At 44.9% G+C, this 17,885-nt stretch overlaps 1 long non-coding RNA gene across 1 annotated transcript in view; it reads left to right on the top strand.

The window, feature by feature from the left end:
- Positions 1 to 17,885, top strand: part of LOC309646717 — a 400,316-nt gene that overhangs the window by 232,755 nt on the left and 149,676 nt on the right. The window lies entirely within an intron of this gene.

Below are 17,885 nucleotides of genomic sequence, written 5' to 3' on the forward strand. Positions count from 1 at the left end.
GACCTGCCCACTTCTTCCTGTCTCACTGGGACCTAATAGTCCCCTTCCTTTCAGAGCCATGTGGGTGATAGGACTTTCAAGGGAATAAGCATTTTTTTTTTTTAAACTAAAAATTGACTTTATTTTTTTTCTATTACAAAGTTCTCGATTTCATTGTTGAAAAAGTTAGAAGATTCAGAAAAGCCACTTTACCACTCACTATGTGACTGAGGGCAAGCCTCATTGGCAATGAGCCTCAGTTTCTAGAAAGTGTCAAAGGGGATCAAAAATATGTATCCGGAGGTGCACGGAGTTTGTATCCACAGATCTTTTTGCAGCATTGTCTATGCTCTTGAGAAATTAGAAACTAATTGCATGTCCATCAATAAGGGATTGGTTAAATAAATTTGGTACATCCAGACAAGGTCCATTAAAAAGTATGATGTCAATCTATCAAATGTATTTGTTGAGTTAGAAACGTCTTGGCTTACCATGGAGTGAATAAAAGCAACATTATAGTGGATGTAATAGATATTTTCTCCTTGCTTCTCCTATCTACTCTCCACCAGTCTCCACCCTGCTTTGTGCCCTGGAGTATTGGCCCGTCTGGACTGCTGTCAGTGGGCTTCCATGCCTTCTAACTCTGGCTGGGTTGGCCAATGGGAGCCACCGACGGTTGGAGGCTGCTGGGGAGTGAGGTCAGAGTATTTATTCCTCTTGCTCCATCTCTGTTGGTTTTCCGGAGCTGACTGTCTCTCCTGACGGGTGCAGTTCCTAACTGGCAGCCCTCTCCATACAGCTCTCGTTTGCAGTAACCACTCCCTTCCCTTGGCCTTCAGACCTGGGGGTGACAGTGGCTCTCCCCTATTGTTGGGCCTGATGTACTGCACTGTTCCTTGCTGGTGTTCCTAACCTGTGTCCCTTTATTAAACTCTCTTCAATTACTCACATGGATGTTCCATCTATTTCTACCAAGAGCCCAAATAACACAATAATACAATCCCATGTAGGTAAAAGTATATCCACCTATAATCCAATAAGGGAGGTTTGAAAGGAAAACCTCCATGAAAACATTGTTGTCTTAGTGTGGTGCGATCTGGGTGGGACTTTTTTCTTCTTTATGCTTTTCTGAAATTTTTAAACTTTTCAACAATAGGCAGGCATTATCTTTGATACCAATAAAACAAATGAGCAAATAAAACAGTTGTCGTAAAGGTCAGATAAGAGCAGAACCTGAACAGTGCTTTGTCTGTTGGGAGCTGCTGCTCAGTCTTAAAGTCCCAGTGAGTGTGATGATGGGTACAAAGATATCTAAGAGATTTGCATTGAGACCCGATTTCCTTCACATAGAGATAGATTTCCCTCTAGAGAGGGGCTAAAATATAAACGGACCAGGCCAGCATCCCTGGATTTTTTATTTTGGAGCATCTCAGCAAACAGTCAAGTTCAGAGCAGCTCTCCTCTGCCTCGTCCTGCCCTCAGGTCAGTGACCCATCAGACTTTCCCTGGCCCCCACCGCGTGCAAGGGCAGAGAGAGCCAGATGAAGCCCAGGGCGATAAACCGCAGCAAAACTGCCCCTCGGGTCTCCTGGGTCAGCATGTCTCTGCCCAAATGAAAGAGAGGACTTCCAAAGGAATGCCTCCTTTTTTCATAGAACTTGGTAATGAATTAATCATTGTTCATCTAGGCTGTGTGATCCTTGGTCCTAGTAATGGTGCTAAGACAGAAATCACAGCTCTTTGCAGGTGGGGTTGAGGAGGGGCCCCAGGATAGCTGTGAAGAGCTGTTCTTCCAACACAGGAAAAAAATATCCTTGTTTTCAAGCGGCTGGGAGGGCATTCTGGGCTATTTATAATCTGCTGCCGAGCTAAGGCATTTTTGCAGCTGGGCCTGGGAGATAATCAGCACAGTTTTCTTCTCAAGCCAGGTCTGCAAAACAGACTCGTCTCCTTCGGTAGCCCACCCACCCCATCTGCCCTGGGCGCCCCCAGCCTGGCCTCCCTTTCTCAGCTTCAGTTTCCAAGAAAGCAAGGAGTGCATTTAAAAGCAGAAAGGCCAAAATACCTCAGCTCAGAGATGAAGGCAAGGATTGTGACCCACTGGCAGATGGATTTGCCTAGAACAGGCCTGTGGAATGTCCATGGAACTTGGCACAAAGGGCCTTTCAGAGCTTTGGGGAAGGGGCACATGCCACGGGCTCTGCTTCCTTCTCCCAGAATTTGCTCCAGATAGAAAAACAGGGTCCCAGGGAGAGCAAATTCCAAAGCACTCCCATTGTATGTCTTGGCAGGAGAGCGAGTGTAGAGGCAAAACTTCTGGAATGGGGCTCAAAAGACCTGATTCCTAGTCCTACCTCTCCCATGACTGCCTGGTGACCCGAAGCAAAGCCCTTCATGTCTCTGGACCTTGGTATCCTCATCTATAAAATAGGGGGCTGGGCTTGGTGTTTTTTCACACTTTTAATTAAAGCTCATTTATAAAACAATATTGCATAGAAGTGGAGTATATAAAACAGATACAAGCAGGGTAACTGGTTGAAGTGGAGGGGGTACGGGGGTTGAGACTGGAAGCCCACTGGCTTGGCCTCCTTCTCAGTCTGACATGATGGATGAAGGATGTCCAGGAGTTTAGGGCTCCACGAGAGTTTGACCATTGCTGGCTTGGTGGTGTCTAATATTCTAAGCTTTGAAATTCGTTCATTCATTCATTCATTCATCCTCCACACATATTTATGGAGCTCCTACCACATATCAGCCTGGACTTGGTGTTGGGGATAAAAGGATGAGTAAGAAAGCCATTGCTCTTCCTCATGAAGCTTGCAATCTAGTTAGGGAGTTTAGATCTTGGTTAAATAAATAATTTATTCAATACTGATATTGATTAAATATATATATATTTAAGTTATGTATATAAATATATGTAATATACAGAATAAATATGTATCTGGGTTGAGTGGTGTCCTCTCCCCAAAACTGACGTCCTTCCCAGAACCTCAGAATGTGATCGTATTTGGAAATAAAGTCTTTGCAGATGGAATTGGTTAAGAGGAGATCATACTGAAGTAGGCTGAGCCGCAAATCCAATATGGTTGGTGTCCTTATAAGAAGAGGAGAGGAGACACGGATGGAGACACACGAGGGAATGCCGTGTGGTGACCAAGGCAGAGATGCAGCTGCAAGCCAAGGGATGCCAAGGATAGTTGGCAACTAAGAAACTAGGAGGAGGCAAGAAGGACTCTTCCCTAGAGCCTGGGAGGAAGTGTGGCCTGCTGACACCTTGATTTTGGACATCTGGCCTCCAGAACTATAAGAGAATAAAATTCTGTTGTTTTAAGCCACCAAGTTTGTGGGATTTGTTATAACAGCCCTGAAGAAACTAATAAAGATACAGTTGATTCTTACTGTTTGCGGTAGTTATATTTTATAAAGTCTCCACAAGCACCCAATTGTGAATATTGAACCACTGCTCTTAGGGGAGATACAGGGTTAGGTTCCTGTGAGCCTCTAGTCACAACATTTTCATCAACCAATCAACACATAACCTTATTCTATGTGTGCTTCTGTTCAAAGACGTCTTATTTAATAAGTACTGTTGAGTCATTGACATTGAACTCATACCAACAGCAACACAACTCTTACCGGAATGAATCTTATCTAACAAGCATCTTTTCTCCCTGAGGCACGTCATGGCCTTCTGTGCTTAGGACACTAGACAGCACTTTGGCATTGTGCTTGCAGGCCATTTTCAACCAGGAAACCACCAACTGAAAGCTCCCCAATGCAAAAAACATGGCGCAAAACTGACTGCAGAAAGGACCAATACTTAGAGTCTGAAACAAGAAGCAGAGTGCCACCTTGTTGGACCTCAGCTGGGAAAGTGTGTGTTGGGGGACTCAGACTTTTTACTGCTCTGCACATACCTACAAATGACTTCAAAAGCACTGGGAGTATTGATCTGGAGGTTACAAATATATTTTAGGGAGAAGGCAAATTTACAAATACAGAATCTGCAATAGTGAGGATGGACTGTGGACATACACACACACACACACACATTCAAATTATAAGAAACACTGGGAAGGAAAAGAATAGAGTATTTGAGAGACGAGGGAACACTTAGCTGGTATAGTCAGATAAGTGGTGGCATTTTAAGCCGAGGCCTGAAGGTGGAGGGGAGCCAGGAGAGGAGGGAAAGATCAACCAGCAGAAGGGGCAGCTGGTAGGAAGTCTGGGGCATGAAAGAGCTCGGTGCATTTGAGTGAAGTGGGATGCATGAGCAAGATGGTGAATGGTATGGGGCGAGGGTTCTTCTTAAAGTGCAGTGGGACGCTCTTGGAGTGTTTTGAGCAGAAAAATGAAATGTACAAGGCAGAGCTGATGTTCTCTCTAGCAGCTCCATGGATTCACCGGAACAAGTTCTGGTTCCCCCCGCTGGCTAATCTGAGAAGTAGATTTGTGATGCTCTCAGATCCTTCTCTGGATTTATGCAGGCATATATAAATGCCAAACAAAGTGTCACGGCATGGTCAGACCTCAGATTGTTCTGCACATAATGGTACTTAATTTTTAAATCAGATCTACTAGGAATGTGATGCCTCAAACCAAGGGAGTAAGACTTCCATGTGGCCATTTCAGCTTGTACCGCAGGAAAGGGGGGGGGGGAGATATTTTTAGCAGGGAGACCTCTCAGTGCCCCTAAACCACGCTGGAGGCACTGCCCTGCCCCAGCATTTGGTGGGCCTGACCTATCAGCTTTCATACTGAGGGTGTGGGCAGGCCAAGGTAACTCATGCTGACAGGAATGCCTGACCAGAAACTGCTCTCGGGTGTGTCCTGGAGCTGCCTACCCTTCCCTTGACCCCAGGACTGCTGGCTTCCTGGCCTTGTGAAATCTTCTAGAAGCAGGAAGGAGCCTGAGCTCTGTGCAAGGCTGCTTGAGTTTGACTGCACGGATTTGCCACGTGCCCTTGAACAACTTGCATAACCTTTCCAGGCCTCACTTCATTATGTCCATCTAACATGAGTTACCATCCCCCTCGACCCCCACCAAACCCTACCAGAAGAAACAGGATGGCGTTTCTATGGAGACACTTGGAACTCGTTGCCAAGTTGTGCTCTGTAAGTGGGAAGCCCTGTGGCTGCCATTTTCTCTCCTTCCTTGAGGAGAAAGTCCCTTGTTAATCATGGAGACAATCTGAGGAAGCTTATTCCTTGGCATTTGATGACTGAGAAAGCCCCTCTTGCTATCTCATCATATTTTCTTCCTCTTCTCTGCGGCTTACCAACACTCCCTTCTGTAGGACATGCTGAGGAATGATTATGAGTCAAAAGGAAGAATGACCAAAAAGTTATTTTTCTGGTCTGGTATTCAGAGAGAAAGTTCAACTCAAAAGTGAGCTATTCCAACCCTTGAAAGGTGAACAGGCTCTTAGCTGAAAACACTTGGTCTTTTAATATGAAAACTGCCTGCCTGCCCCAGAGAAACTGCCTTTGTTCCTCAGTTTACCTCAACCTTCAGCCTTTTCAGTCCGCAGGGGTTTGTAGGATCCATCCTGGCCAGGAACTGAGCTGTTGTCCCTGTCCTGACATCTTCTTGTGAGACCTTGGGCCCGTCACTTACCCGCTTGGGGGCCTCCCTGTCTGCAAAGGGTGAATACAGGCAGCCCAGGCAGCCTGCTGGGCAGCCGTCTCCACTTCCTTGGAGCATGTATTTTATTGCATTCTTTTGTGCTTAAGGAATCCAGAATTAGATCCCCCAAATATGCCTGAGAAACCTTTACTCCATGGGAGCTCAAACCAAGTAATGAAAACCATCAAAAACAACTAGGCAGCCTGTGTCCTGAAGTCACCTCTTCCTGGGAGGTCCAGGAGCATCCTTTCTACTTTCCCTGAATTCTACTTCCCTGCCGTCCCCACAGGGCCATGCCCCTGGTCTGCAGAGCGCGTGTTGGCACAGGGATGGACAATCAGACCCTTGTGTGAAACTGCACTGGGGAGAGGACACCTCTTTATACAGCAGGACCAAACCGCTAGCTTCTGACCTCAGAAGCAGGTCTCCTGGCTAAAATTCTCCAAAGGGTTGCTTCAAGCCTCCCAAACTCAGTTGAGGTCAGCAGAAATTAACAAAGCTGCCTCTGGGTGTGGGTGCTGGGCCGAGTGCTGGGACGTGAATGTAGGAGGACAGAGTTCCTGCCCGAGGGTCCCAGTCAGGGGAGGCAGAGAGAGGCCTCTGAGGAATCTGCTCCCGTGGAAGGTGACAAGTGATGTGATGGGATAGACACAAAGTGCTAGGAGAAGGCAGACAAAAGGCTCAGCTAAGAAGTGTGCACAGACCCAGAGCCAGACACGATTCCTGACCCAGCTGTCTATCCCACATGCAGCCTCAGTAAGAGACATCATTTCCCAGTGTTTTTTCTCTGCAGCAGTTTATGAAGCTTTTTCACACAAAAGAGCTCACTTGTTCCTCACAAGCACTTGGGGAAACAGACGGCATGGCAGCAGCGACTTTCTCCGCTTGATACGTGGGGAGGCTGAAGTCTCACCAGGGATGGTTCCCATGGCAGATGCACAGCGGTTACTGATAGTCATGTAATGAGCAACACGTCCATCGATTAACTACTTCCCCCGGGCCAGGCCTGTGCTGAGCCCTTGACAAACACGATCTCTTTTAATTCTCACAATTCTGCAAAACAGGTCTTTTTTCTTTTAAAAAAAAAAAATTGCAATAAAATACACCTACCGTAAAATTCACCATTTTAACCATCTTTAAATGGCATTAAGTACATTCACGCTGTTGTGCTATCATCACCACATCGATCCACAGAACTCTTTATCTTGCAAAACCGAAATTCTATATCCATTCAACAACTGTCAACCCTCCTTCCTCCCAGTTTTTATCTTTTTGTGACTGGCTTATTTTACTTAGCTAATGGCCTCAAGGTCCATTTATGTTGTAGCATGTGTCTGAATTACTTTCCTTTCTAAGGCTGAATAGTATTCCTCTGTATATACATACACTACATTTTGTTTATCCATTCATCAATTGATGGACACTTAGGTTGCTTCCACTTTTTGGCTATTGTGAATAATGCTGCTATGAACGTGGGTGTACAAATATCTCTTCAAGAAAACAGATATTATGAATCCCCTTTTTCCAGAAGGGGAAACTGAGGCTCCGAGATGTTAAGTAATATTAAGTAATTGCTCCTGGTTCATGAATAATAAGTGGGAGAACCAGAGACAGGGTTCCTAACCATTGAACCATAATGCCTCTAAAAAACATGGATTTTAACGTTAAAAATATCTGAGTTCACATCCCAGCTCTGCCATGAACTGATTGTGACATTGGGCAAGTCACTTAGCCTCTCTGAGCTAAACTGTAAGGATACTGTTGTAAGGATGACGTGAAGTGATTTGCTAATAATAATGCTGTCACACAGTAGGTGCGGAATAAATATTGGCTTTTGTTATCACTGTAACAACACGTAGCAAGTATGCAGGAGAGCTAACCCAAGAACCCGCACCCTCTGATCCCTTGGCTAGAACCTGCCAGGTGGGCTGCATTCCTGGCCAGATGCCAGCTCTTGCCAACCTGGCTGTGAGTTGTGCTTAGACTACCTTTGTTACCTCGCACCTGGGACAGGCCAGGTCTGCAGCCTGGACCTGCCACCCGCACCCTGTACCAGCCCAGGGCTGAGGATGTCACGGCACTTGCGTGACAGCAGGTACAAAAAAGAAAGCAGTGTCTGAGAGTCAGGAGAAGGGGGTCCTAACGCAGCGTGGCCACTAAGCAGACCCCTTTCCCTCCCCTCTGGGCCTCTATTTCCTCACTCATAGATCAAGGTTTTACAGGTGATGATTGCCATGGTCGGCATGTTCTGGAAATGTCTAAACTGTGACCTCAGTGTGGTGTTGTGAAGGCTTTGGGTTGAGCGGTCAGACTGTCTGGGCTCAAACCCCGGGACTGCTGGCTTCTCGCTGTGTAACCTTGAACCCGGGTCTTGTTACCTCTCCAGACTTGGTTTTCTCTTGACTAAAAACGGAGCATAAGAGCAGAGCTTGCATCATGGGCTGCTGTGAGGATTAGGTGAGAGTACGTGCCTGGCATAAGTAAGTGCCCACTAAATGCTGGCTGTTAGTTTCCTCTTATGATTATGGGAACAAATGCTTATTGGCTTCTTGACTTCTAGATGAGAGGCCAAGGGTAGTCAGAAGGGGTGTGGTGGAGCCAAAGGTCCCTCACCTGTGAACCTCGGGTTTCCCCGTGGCAGCAGGAACAACCATAATCTATCTCAAAAGGTTGTGATGGGGATTAAATGAGATCATAACTGTAATTCTCCCAGCACAGTGCCTGGCACATAGTGAGGGCTTAGTCAATGGATATTGGTGGTAGAATTATTCCTGTTTTAAAGTTTTAGAAACCTGTTTCTTCTCATAGATTGTTGGGAAGCATGTAAATTCATGTACCACCTCTGAAGGATGATTTAGCAACAGCTTTCAAAACTAGAAGTCCATTTGCCCCTCGACCGAGCAACACCACTTCCAATTGCACGAAATAGTCAGGAAATGATATATGTACAAAGTTATCCATTGCAGCACTGATTGCAAATGTTCCCCAGTTGAGAGCTGACTAAAATAAGTTATGGGTTGGAAAACTATACAGCTATGAAAGTGATAGAGGAAACTCTTCATGTTCTAATATGAAAAGATTTCTAAGATATATTAGTTGAGAAAATTAAGGAGCAGAACACTGTGTACCACTATACAAGGCTTGTCACTTGCATAAAAAGGAGGGGAGGTATATCATCATGTAAGCACATAAATGCTTGTTTATGCATTAAAAAAAAAAATCTGTGGAAAACTACACAGCAGGCACTGAGTTCCTGAGAGATAGTTAAGAAGAGGGAGAATTTTCACTGTATCTTCTTATAATTATTCTTGTAACCTTGAGAATGTATTAACTATTCAAAAAATTAAGTAGAGTGAAATTTTATTAAGGAAAGAAGAAAGGGGGAGGCAGGGAGGAAGGGAGGGTGGGAGGGAAGGAGGGGGATGAAGGTGAGAGAGGGAAGGAGGGAGAGGAATTTGTTCCCAGCATCCTGGGCGGAGTGGAGTCATCAGATAGGACAGGAGAAGAGCAGGCCTGCCCAGCCAAGGAGGGGCCGGACGTGCCGAGCATCGCAGTTCACCGCATCTGGCTGAGCCTGAATGTTGATTATGATAAGGAAGGGGACGCTCACTTACCAAATAGAACCTGGCACTGGGAGAAGTCTGGCAGCCCTACAGGCAAGCTGTCTTTCAACAGGGGTATGACAGAAAGGGCTGCGGCTCGCCCTTCTTTTCAGCAGCTGCTCCCACACTCATGGCCCCCTTCTGGGGTCCCCGCCACTCCCAGAGAGGACAACACAGGCTTAGCCTGTTGACACTCCTTCTCTCCTGAGAAAAGAGCACAGACAGAAAAGGAGGAGCCTATTGCCATGTTTTCCCCTTTCATTGTCTGATTTCTTAAACTCATTTACATGGCAAATGTAAGAGCCAAGGGTACAACATTTCCTGGAAACAAAGTCTTAAGCACAGGAAAGGCAGACATGGTGATATTCATTCCCCAGACCAGCACCCCTCTGCCCTCTTGGACGAATAACATAAGAGATCTGACTGTTGTCCAGGAGTTACAATAATTTCTTGTCATTGATGGTATGAATTTGGAGATGAATACAAAGTTGTATATATAGATGCATATTTCTGATTGTTTTCTCAACATTTGACTTTGTACACATCTTTTTGCCTAGGTTTTGGCACACATTACTATTATAATAATATGTACACACGATATGAGTTTGTATAAAATTCATAAATACTGTATATCCATGGAAAATAATTACAAACGTCGTAGTAAATTTGTTTGTTTTCACATTCTTTATCTCATTTGATTTTCCAACACCCCTGTAAGTTAGGTATTTATTCATCACTTACTGAGCACCCATCATGTCCAAGGTGCTGTGCTAGGTCCTGGTGTTTCAGAGATAAAATGACACGGCCATGGTATCTAAAAGGTCTAGTCTAGTCACAGAGACCAACCAACACACAAACAGGTATGCAACTAATGAAATATATACAAGATGATGTGGGAGCCCTGAGAAGGGGCACCCAACCCAACCAAGTGGTGGGCAAAAGATCAGAAAAGATTTCCAGGTGAGATGTGGTCTGAACTGAGACTAAAAAGATGAATAGGATATAATCAGGCAAAATCAGGGAGCCGGTTGACCTTGGACAGTAAAAACAAGTCTTCGTGCTCTGGGAGGAGGGCATAGGGAAAAAGCAAGGGAGCGTAGGGGAAAAGATAGATAAAAAAAGAAGTTTTTGAGGGAGTGTATGGGGACGGGGAAGAGAAAGAGAGAGAGAGAGAGACCCATTTTATAGATGAAAAAACTGAGGTCCAACAGAGATGGATACTGACCACCCTTCAGTTCCCAGGTCAAGCTGCCCTTAACCCCACCCTTTCCCATTTGAGTTGAAAGTAAACCACTTAGATGGTAACTAGACTTAATGTGGTGATCATTTTGAAATGTGCAGAAATATCAAAACACTATGTTGTGTAACAGGAACTAACGTACTGTTGTAGGTCAGTTGTACTCCTTCAAAAACAAACAAACAAACAAACTCAGAAAAAGAGATCAGATTTGTGGTTAACAGAGGCAGAGGGTAGGCTTGGGGATTGGATGAAGGCAGTCAAAAGGTACAAACTTTCAGTTTTAAGATACGTTAAGTACTAGGGATGTCATGTACAACATGATAAATATAATTAGCACTGCTGTGTGTTATTTGTGAAAGTTATTGTAAGAGTTCTCATCACAAGGAAAAAATATTTTTTTATTTCTTCAATTTTGTATGTGTACGAGATGATGGATGTTCACTGAGCTGATTGTGATAATCATTTCATGATGTATATAAGTCAGATTATTCTGCTCTACACCTTATATCTCAGTAAGACTAGAAGAAAAAATTTTTAAAAATTAAAAATTAAACATTTTTTTAAAAAAAGGAAAGAAAGAAAGTAGATCAGTTAGGCAGTCAAACATGGTGGTTGCAAACAGTGCCTGGTGACTTGAAGTCTTGAATCGTTATTCCACTCAGACCAATATATGGGAACCATTGGGTCAGCCATCTTAAAGGGACCACTAGGTTCCTAGCATTTTTCTTCCGTGAACTGCAGCCAAATGATGGGAAAAATTTGACTCAATCTTAGGTGGCTGTGCCTAATTTCATGTTACATATTCCTCGGGAAACTTTTCAGCCCAAGACCTATTCTTTCGTGCAGGGCCTTTATTTACTGGTTTGGCTCCCTTCCCTGGGGAGGGCTCTGGCTGGTTCTCTCGTCCCAGACACACCAGGGTTGATCCCTCACACATCTGGCTCAGCACCACCCACAAGTCTGAACAAGGCCCTGCAAACCACGTCTGACTTCACGGCCCAGTGTCCCACGCCCTGGGAGATGAGCTGCGTCTGGGCTCGCTCAAGTCTGGGAACTGCAAGATCTGGGTGGATGGAGCTGGCCCAGTTCAAACCCTGCTCAGAGTTGGGCACAAGCCTCGGACATTGGGCTCTGGCTGGGAGGTGGCCCCCGGAATTTCCAGAGGAGAAGCCCTGTGGAGCGTGCAGGCAGCCGGAGAGGGGCGGGAAAGGAAAGTTCGTCTCAGCTCCCTGGGGGAGTGTGAGCAGCTCTTAGAAAGTGAGGGTGCTGAGTGAAAACATGGTGCCCAGGCTGGTGGTTAAGAAGCTAAGGGGTGTCCTGGGTGAGGGTCTCCAAAGTAGACCTTGAGAAGAGGGTTCAAGGGCAGGAGACTCATTAAGGAAGTGCTCCCAGGAAAAACCAGAATGGGAATGAAAGACATGGGACAGGGAAGAGGAATAAGCTAAACAAGGAGAGGCTGACCTTGAACCCAAAGAACCTTCATCCTTTGGAAGGATGGAATGATTTCCCGCAAAGTCCCAGCCTCCTCCTGATCCCAGAAAGAGAGCTCTGGAGAATAAGTTATACTTTCAGAGTTTGTCCCACAGGAGAAGCAGGGCCCTCACACTCCCACACTTAGGCATTGGCTAAGGGCTGCCTCAGGACATAAACTCCCAAGCACTTCCTGTGGGCAGAGTAGACTCGTAGCCCAAGGGCAGGCCTGGGATGAGAGCCTCCAGTACAGACAGTCCACAGCAAAATAGGATAGAAGCTGCGGATCAGTTCTCAGAAACTGTAATAGGGAGTCAAAGGGATCTGGGGCAGGTAGCATAGGACTAAATTATATTCATGTCCCAGCTCTGTGTCTACCTTTGTGACCAAGGGCAAATTATTTGACAGTTTCTCAGCTGTAAAGTGGGGACACTCATATCTCTTTCACAGGGATGTTGTGCAGGGTAGACAAGATAATGTGAACAGTGTTTAGCACAGGGCCCAGTGCGTGTTAAGAATTGTGATGTCTGGATGCAGCAGATGCTCTTCTGAGAGGATTTTACTGTGGAAATTCTGGCGCTAGTCAACCTGAGATCCAGTGCCTCTGTTTCTGCTCTTGGTGTTCCCCTCCCCCTGCTGGGAACTTCCTCTTTTCCCTTCTAGGAAACCCACTGGCTCCACGGCCTCTCCAAAGCCTGGTCAGGTAAAGTCTCAGGACCTCCCACCTGATCCCATCCACCGCCTAGTTGCTATCTCACCTTGGCCTTGCTCCCCGGAAGCATCAGAGCAGAGTGCTTAAGAGCCCAGGTTCTGGAGCCAGACCGCCTGGGTTCCAATCCTTACCCTAACACAGAGTGTGCAACCTGGCAAAGCACTTAGAATCTCTGTGCCTCGGTTTCCTCATCTGCCTAATGGGATAACAATCACCGTCCCTCTTAGCTGTTGTGAGGCATTAGTGAACTAATGCATGCAAAGTGCTTAGAGCATAGTGCTGAGTGCCTGTTGGCTAGTGTGGCCATGGGCATAAAAAAGTCCTCGTGAGTCAGATCCCACCCTTGTTTACAGCCCCCTGATTCTTGGGTTTATAATTTCCTGATCAGCCCCTGCTATTTTCACCCTCCAGCTCTGGGTTGGGCACCCACCCGCATTGCTGGCGCTCCAAGGCCACTTCCTGTTGGAGCCCCAGATGGTCAGCACAAGGACAGTCACAAGCGTGTGCACAGCACTTTCCCATTTTCCACGCAGCACATGGCTGATTTGACCCGTGGCTCCTTTTTAAATGAGGAAACCAAGGCCAAGAACGATTAAACAACTTGCTGAGTTTGCCCAGCTCCTAAGCAGCGGAGCCCGGATTACCACCTACCAGGAAGAACCAAGAAAAAGAAAGATTTAGGGGGCCACACAGGCTACCTTCAACATGTAAAGAGCTGTCATGAGGAAGGGGGAGCAGACTTACGGTGTGGCCCCAGGAGGTGGGACTAGGGCCAGTGGGCCCTGGTGGGATAGGGCCTCCCGGCACAGGCAATGAGCTGAGGCGTTGTCTGGGAGAACTTAAAACAACGGTAAAACTCATGAAAAGTTGATATGCTTTTATTAGCATCGCACAGTAGAAATTCTAAGCAACTTTAGTGATAAAACATTCTCTTGCCCCAGGACAGACAGCTCCCACTGCCCCTCTACTGGCTTGATTCACTACTGCCAATGAGGAGAAATTATAGGGAGTTAAGTTTCAACTTTGGTAAAGAAAGATCTTTCCAACATGCGATAATGGAATGTATTATCTTGGGTTTGATGAATTATCCATCAATGGCAGTATACAAATAGAGACTGATAACCGCTCTTCTGGGATACTGTTCAGTAATCTACTGAATTCAGTTGCAGCGGGACCGGTGGGAGGAGGGGCGGTTACCTTAAATGACCTTGAAGACACCATCCAATTCCACGAGTATCTGTAAGGAATGACAGTGGAGTGACTGAAGCAACTCTGTTAAAAGTTAGAAAAGGGTCTTTGAGTGAGAGAAGGATATTTGAGGTCTCCCCCACTAGGATGTGAGTAACAATAAGATAGAAATATTCCAGGGCCATCTGAGGACTGATGCCCTCATGAGCATTGGAAATGAAACCACTAATGGTCAGAATCTGGAAGGTCACAGAGAAGAGGACCCAAGTACTAGCAACGAGACCCCCGAAGGGAGCATAAATAATCCTGTCACACAAACCTAGGGCAGATTACTTAACCCCTCTGCATAGTTACCATTTTATTGGATTATAAATATTAAATAAGTTAATATATATAAAGCTCTTAGCACAGTGCTACATAGATATTAGCTATTATTATCTTTTCTTAAAAGGCCTACCCTAATGAGCTATAAGCTTCTTTCTGCTCTATGCATTGCTGTGAGCTCTCTCTTCTAGGAGGTCAGGACGAAGTTATTTATCCCATCCAAATTCCGTTCCTGCTCCTTAATAGCTGTTAATTGACTTCTCGGGGACTAAAAGCTTTTATTTTTTTCCAGAATAATACCTCAGTGTCATTAGAATATGTTTAATATTACATATTATTTATTTGTTCGTTTGTTTCTTCATTCATTCAAATACTTACTGGACACCTACTTGGTCCTTAGAAATTGATGTCCAAGGGATAGAATGGTCAGTAAAAATAGGCCGGACCCTTGTCCTCACAGAGCTGACAGTCTAATTGGGATGGGGTGGGGGGAGCGGGTGTGGGACAGAGGTCAGTTATAATAATGGGATGGATGCAGGTGAAGTCACACCTGTGGTGGTACTATCAAGAAAAGCATACAGTGCTGTAAGTCTGTGAAATTAGGCAACACCCTGGTCTGGGGTGGAGCTTCCCTGAGCAAGTGACGCTTGAGCCAGGTCTCAAATGCATGTGTGTTAACTAGGAAGTTAGGAGAGTTCCAAGCAATGTCCTAACATCCATTAACTATCATTTACAAAGCACTGACTTTTGTGTCAGGCACTCTGATAATAACATTATGTTGTTATTTCATCTAGCTATCACCTCAACCCTTTGAAATAGACATTGTTTGGTCCATTCTACAGATTTGGAAAGTAGGACTCAGAGTGGTCCATTAACCGATGAAAGGTCACATATCTTATAAGCAGGATTTAAATTCGGCTTTAACTGCAGTGCCTGGGCTCTTAACCCTGAGGGCAGAACTGTCTTTGTATCTAAAGCCTAAACTATTCCTGGCATGTAGTAGATGTCGATAAATGCTGTTATATAAACACTAAACTGAATAAAATTGTATTGAGGGGGAAGAAAGGCTCCCATGGGTAGGGGAGAAGCATGGCTAGATTGTATATCGGCAGCGGGTAGAGAGGGAAGGGTTTCAGGAAGAAGAAATTTCAGTGGCAAAGCCTACGGGAGCGCTTGGCTTGAGTGAGGATGCTGCGTGAAAGAATTCTCTTCTTTGATAGGTAGTGAGCTCTTTGGTCATTAGAAGGTACTGAAGTGCAGACAGGATGAACACTTTGCCTACCTCTGAAAATGCAGTAGGTCTAAATTATCTTTCTTACATATTTCCGTTCTGGGGCCTATCTAATATAAAGTATTCTTGCAAACAAGCACCCCAAATTCACCAGTTCCCAAAGCCTCTTACCTAAGTGGAAACCTAAGTTGAATGAGGGTAGAAGGGTGAGCTGGTAGCCACTGAAGGAAGCCAGACAGCGTGACAGACATTAGGAAAGACAGCCACCACCTGAATATCAAATGACTTTCAAACCATGGCCTTAGACAGAAGAGGTGGTTGTGAGCCGCTGGGACACTGCCTAGATTCAGCATTCAATAGGTGGTAGATTTTTTCTTATTGGGCGCTCAATTTTTTAAAATTGTTTTTTGCCAGATCATTGCTTTTATTTCATAAACCAGGGCTTTTGGTCAAACTGGTATCTGAGAGGTTGAGGAAGAAAAGATTATTTTCCTCTCCTACCAAGAGATTGTCCTTTGGCTCTTGCAAGAGTGGATCTTGGCAAGCCCTGTGATTTCATTCCATCGTCCTCATGCAGGTTAAGTGAGCGTTGCCAGAGGCCAAGGTCCCAGGCCTTCTGTGGACTGCAGTCTGGAGATGTGTGGTTTCTGGGAAGGGATGCCTGAACCTCCGTTCCCCTTTCCTAGAGTTCAAAAGGTAAACGTGAATATTCAAGTCACATTTGCAAATCCCAGGTCTTCAAAGCACAGAACCATAAACCTTGTACATTGTGGGCAATATGTGATCCTATCCTCACACTACTGCATGAGGGGTACCTACAGGTGAGTAAACTGTGGGTTAACTGTGCCTGAGGTTTTACAGCTGGAAAGTGGTAGAGGTTGTAGTTCCCTTCTCCTCAGAAGGAAGCTAAATGTAGCAATTAAGAGGACAGTTCTTCATGTTGTTAAGAACTGGTTCCATCAAATTCTAGTTCCATCACTTTTTGATTGTGTGGCTCTGGGCAAGCTTTTAATCTCTGTAAGGCTCTCCCTTTGGAAAAAGTCTTCATCTTAGTTCTTGGGATACTGTGATTCTCAGGGTCTCCCTTCTGGATACTGTTCTTTCTCTTCTTTTTTTGTTGGCTTGTCTTCTTGTCTCATACATTGGATGTTGTCAAACAGTCCATTTTCCTTCCTCTTTTCTTTCCTTTTTCTCTATATTCCCTTCTCCTTGGCAGTCTCAGTCACTGTGGCATGGGAAAGAGCAAAGAGAGACTTCACTCTGGCCTTTTAATCTTCCACTTGGATGACACACCACTTGTGCTCACATTTCATTGGACAGAGCAAATCACTGGTCCATATCTAACTTCAAGATGGATGTACTCTTGAATGAGAGGAACCCCAGGTGAGGAGAGCATTGGGTATCTCTTTTGGAGCCGTCTTATAAACACATCAGAGTCCTCAGCTCTGCCTCTGTCTAGAAGATTTACAAATATGTATTTTTTTGTTCATTAGAAATCTTACAACTAATCATGCTTCCTTCTTTGCTTTGGCTGCTAGTAAGTTCAAAGCCAAATTTGCTGTCCACCTCTAGCAATTTTACAGGAACTATGGCATAAAGGTTATATGTTAACCTTATGGCTTAAATTTAATTTTATTTCATGTCCTTGTGTTTTCCTTTGTCTACTATAGTATTTTTAAAAATTTTGTTGTGTAAATTTGTGTATGCCACTCAGATCATTATTTGAATGAACCAGGGTAAAAACAAATGCATGCATATACACCTACCACACATCCGTACAATAGTTCAGCGCTCATCTCTCAGAAGAAATACTATTACTTCATTTCTCAGAAGTAATTTATCACTGGGTGTCTCCACTGGATGTCCTACAGTTACCTCAAATGCAGTATGCTCTAAATGAAACTTATCATCTTTCCCCTAAATGGTCTCCTTTACTTAAATTCCTCTTTTCACGAATAGCTTAACCATGTGTGGACGACTGAAAAAAAAACTAACAATCTTTCACCCCACCCTGTACCCTCATCCTATTGGTTTATCTTTCACAACTTCTTGACATCCAGTCAAATGAGTCATTCTGTGCTCTCCAAATATGCCATGTGTTTTTCCATTACCATGTCTTTGCTCATGCTAGTTCCTCTGTTAAAAATGCCCCCCACCAACTCCCCACCTGTAGGAATGCTTCCCATGCTTTAAACCTCATCTCAGCTGTCTTTCTTTTATAATGTCCGGCCCCATCAGCCAATGAAATGAGAGTATCCTTTCCTTCCAATCTCACTGATTGCATTTGACTTAATTGACCTTACACTGTGCATTTCTCATATACTTAGTTTAGCTTCCTAACATTTAGGAGCTCCTTGGGGGCAAAGACCATGCCTTACTTTGCTTTGTTATTTGCAGCACCCAACTCTTTCTGGCAAGGTTTGAATTGCCTTGAGCCTGAAGTTCATCACAGGTGAACTTGACTTCATATGAAATGGGAGCAAGGGTATGCCTGGCTCCTCCCTCTCCTT

Source organism: Balaenoptera physalus, assembly GCF_965194825.1.
Source record: "Balaenoptera physalus genome assembly, chromosome: 17".
NCBI classification, from domain to species: Eukaryota; Metazoa; Chordata; class Mammalia; order Artiodactyla; family Balaenopteridae; genus Balaenoptera; species Balaenoptera physalus.